Source organism: Arachis stenosperma, chromosome 5 (assembly GCF_014773155.1).
Source record: "Arachis stenosperma cultivar V10309 chromosome 5, arast.V10309.gnm1.PFL2, whole genome shotgun sequence".
Lineage (NCBI taxonomy): Eukaryota > Viridiplantae > Streptophyta > Magnoliopsida > Fabales > Fabaceae > Arachis > Arachis stenosperma.
In genome coordinates, this window is record NC_080381.1 from 33,872,583 (window position 1) to 33,876,422 (window position 3,840).

At 33.0% G+C, this 3,840-nt stretch overlaps 1 non-coding gene across 1 annotated transcript; it reads right to left on the reverse strand.

Annotated features, from left to right (window-relative positions):
- Positions 1-2,578: 2,578 nt before the first annotated feature.
- On the reverse strand, positions 2,579-2,686 carry LOC130983998 (small nucleolar RNA R71). The gene has a single exon (XR_009087961.1). It is a non-coding gene; the product is annotated as a small nucleolar RNA R71 (small nucleolar RNA).
- Between the last annotated feature and the right edge of the window lie 1,154 nt (positions 2,687-3,840).

Consider the following 3,840-nt stretch of genomic DNA (forward strand, 5'->3'; position numbering starts at 1 on the left):
TACAGCTTGCCATAGAAAGGAATATGAAGGAGTGAATGAAGACAGTAGAAAAGCAGAGATTCAGAAGGAATAACGCATCTCCATACACTTATTTGAAATTCCCACCAATGAATTACATAAGTATCTCTATCTTTATTTCATGTTTATTTATATTTTAATTATCAAAACTCCATAACCATTTGAATATGCCTGACTGAGATTTACAAGATGACCAAAGCTTGCTTCAAGCCGACAATCTCCGTGGGATCGACCTTTACTTACGTAAGGTTTATTACTTGGACGACCCAGTGCACTTGCTGGTTAGTTGTGCGAAGTTGTGAAAAAGAGTTGAGATTACAATTGTGCGTACTAAGTTGTTGGCGCCATTGAGATCACAATTTCGTGCACCAAGTTTTTGGCACCGTCGCCGGGGATTGTTCGAGTTTGGATAACTGACGGTTCATCTTGTTGCTCAGATTAGGTAATTTTCTTCTTGTTTTAACCATTATTTTATTTTCAAAAAGTTTTCAAAAATCTTTCAAAATTTTTCTTCTTTTTCGTTTTTCTAAAAATAATTTTTGAAAAATCCAAAAAAATTAATAAAATCATAAAAAAACAAAAATATTTTATGTTTCTTGCTTGAGTCTAGTATCAATTTTTAAGTTTGGTGTCAATTGCATGTTTTTAAAATTTGTGCATTTTTCGAAAAATTTATGCATTGCATTTTTCATGATCTTCAAGTTGTTCTTAATAAGTCTTCTTGTTTGATCTTTACATTTTATTGTTTTGTGTCTTTTATTGTTTTTCATATGCATTTTTGAATTCATTGTGTCTAAACATAAAAAATCTCTAAGTTTGGTGTCTTGCATGTTTTTCTTTTCTTGAAATTTTTTCAAAAATAAGTTCTTGATGTTCATCATGATCTTCAAAGTGTTCTTGGTGTTCATCTTGACATTCATAGTATTCTTGCATGCATCATTTGTTTTAATCCAAAATTTTTATGTGTTGAGTCATTTTGTGGTTTTTCTCTTTCCTCATTAAATTCAAAAAATCAAAAAATATCTTTTCCTTATTTCACTCATAAATTTTGAAATCTTTGGGTTGACTTAGTCAAAAATTTTTAAAATAAGTTGTTTCTTGTTAGTCAAGTCAAGATTTCAATTTTAAAAATCCTATCTTTTCAAAACTTTTTCAAAAATCAAACCTTTTTCATCTTTTCTTTCATGTTTTTCGAAAATGTTAAAAATTGTTTTTCAAAATCTTTTTTTTTTAATTTCATTTCAAATTTTCAAAAACTTTACTAACAATTAATGTGATTGATTCAAAAATTTCAAGTTTGTTACTTTCTTGTTAAGAAAGGTTCAACCTTTAAATTCTAGAATCATATCTTTTAGTTTCTTGTTAGTCAAGTCATTAACTTTAATTTTCAAAATCAAATCTTTCTAAATTTCTTTTTCAAATTTTTTTCAAAATAAATTTCAATCATATCTTTTTAATCATATCTTTTCAATCATATCTTTTCAAACATATCTTTTTCAAATCATATCTTTTTCAAAATCAATTTCAAAATCTTTTCTAACTTCTTATCTTTCCAAAGGTGATTTTCAAATCTTTTTCAATTAACTACTTAACTTTTTGTTTGATTTTAAAATTTTTATCTTTTTCAAAACCACCTAACTACTTTTCTCTCTTTAATTTTCGAAAATCATTAACTTCTTTTTCAAAATTCTTTTTAATTAACTCATTATTTTAAATTTTAATTTTATTCTATTTCTTCTTTTAATTTTCAAATTCTAACTAAATTTTAAAATAAAAACCAAAATATTTTCCTTTTCCTTTTAATTATTTTCGAAAATTTTCCCCTCTCTCCTTCTATTTATTTTATTTATTTACTAACACTTCTCCCCCATTCATAAAAAATTCGAACCCTCTCCCTCTCTCTGAGTTCGAATTTTTCTCTTTCTTTCCTCATTCTTATTAATCTTCTCTTCTACTCACATAAAGGAATCTCTATACTGTGACATAGAGGATTCCATACTTTCTTTGTTTTCTTCTCTCTCATATGAGCAGGAACAAGGAAAAAGGCATTCTTGTTGAAGCTAATCCTGAACTTGAAAGGACCTTGAAGAGGAAGCTAAGAGCAGCTAAAGAACAGTACTCTGAAGAGGACCTAACTAAAATTTTCGAACAGAAAAAGGATATGGCAGCCGAACCTAACAACAACAATACAAGGAAGATGCTTGGTGACTTTACTACACCAAATTCCAACTTCCATGGAAGAAGCATCTCAATTCCTGCCATTGAAGTAAACAACTTTGAGCTAAAGCCTCAATTAGTTTCTCTGATGCAACAGAATTGCAAGTTTCATGTACTTCTATCAAAAGATCCTTTTTAGTTCTTAACTGAATTTTTGCAGATCTGTGATACTGTTAAGACCAATGGAGTTGATCCCGAGGTTTATAAGCTTATGCTTTTCCATTTTACTGTAAGAGACAGAGCTAGAATATGGTTGGACTCTCAACCTAGAGATAGCCTGAACTCTTGGGATAAGCTAGTCACGACTTTCTTAGCCAAATTCTTTCTTCCTCAAAAGCTGAGTAAGCTTAGACTGGATGTTCAAACCTTCAGACAGAAAGAAGGTGAATCCCTCTATGAAGCTTGGGAAAGATACAAGCAACTGACCAAAAAGTGTCCTTCTGACATGCTTTCAGAATGGACCATCCTGGATATATTCTATGATGGTCTGTCTAAATTGTCTAAGATGTCATTGGACTATTCTGCATGTGGATCTATTCACCTGAAGAAAAATGCCTGCAGAAGCTCAGAAACTCATTGAAATAGTTGCAAATAACCAGTTCATGTACACGTCTGAAAGGAATCCTATGAGTAAAGGGACGCCTCAGAGGAAGGGAGTTCTTGAAATTGATGCTCTGAATGCCATATTGGCTCAGAATAAAATGTTGACTCAGTAAGTCAATATGATTTCTCAGAGTTTGAATGGATTGCAAAATGCATTCAACAGTACTAAAGAAGCATCTTCTGAAGAAGAAGCTTATGATCCTGAGAACCCTGCAATGGCAGAGGTGAATCACATGGGTGAAGCCTTTGGAAACACCTATAATCCCTCATGGAAAAATCATCCAAATTTCTCATGGAAGGATCAACAAAAGCCTCAACAAGGCTTTAATAATGGTGGAAGAAACAGGTTTAGCAATAGCAAGCCTTTTCCATCATCCTCTCAGCAACAGATAGAGAAGTCTGAGCAGAGCCCCTCTAGCTTAGCAAACATAGTCTCTGATCTATCTAAGGCTACTCTAAGTTTCATGAATGACATAAGGTCCTCCATTAGAAATTTGGAGGCACAAGTGGGCTAGCTGAGTAAAAGAGTCACTAAAACTCCTCCTAGTACTCTCCCAAGCAATACAGAAGAGAGTCCAAAAAAAGAGTGCAAGGCCATAACCTTACCTGGTATGGCCGAACCTAGAGAGGAGGAGGAGGACGTGAATCCCAGTGAGGAAGACCTCATGGGACGTCTTCTGGACAAAAAGGAGTTCCCAATTGAAGAACCTAAGGAATCTGAGGCTCATCTTGAGACCATAGAGATTCCATTGAACCTACTTCTGCCATTCATGAGCTCTGATGACTATTCCTCCTCTGAAGAAGATGAAGATATTATTGAAGGGTAAGTTGCCCAGTATTTAGGAACAATCATGAAGCTGAATGCCAAGCTATTTGGTAATGAGACTTGGGAGGATGAACCTCTATTGCTCATTAATGAACTGAATACCTGGGTTCAGCACACTTTACCTCAAAAGAAACAGGATCCTGGTAAATTCTTAATACCTTGTACCATAGGCACCA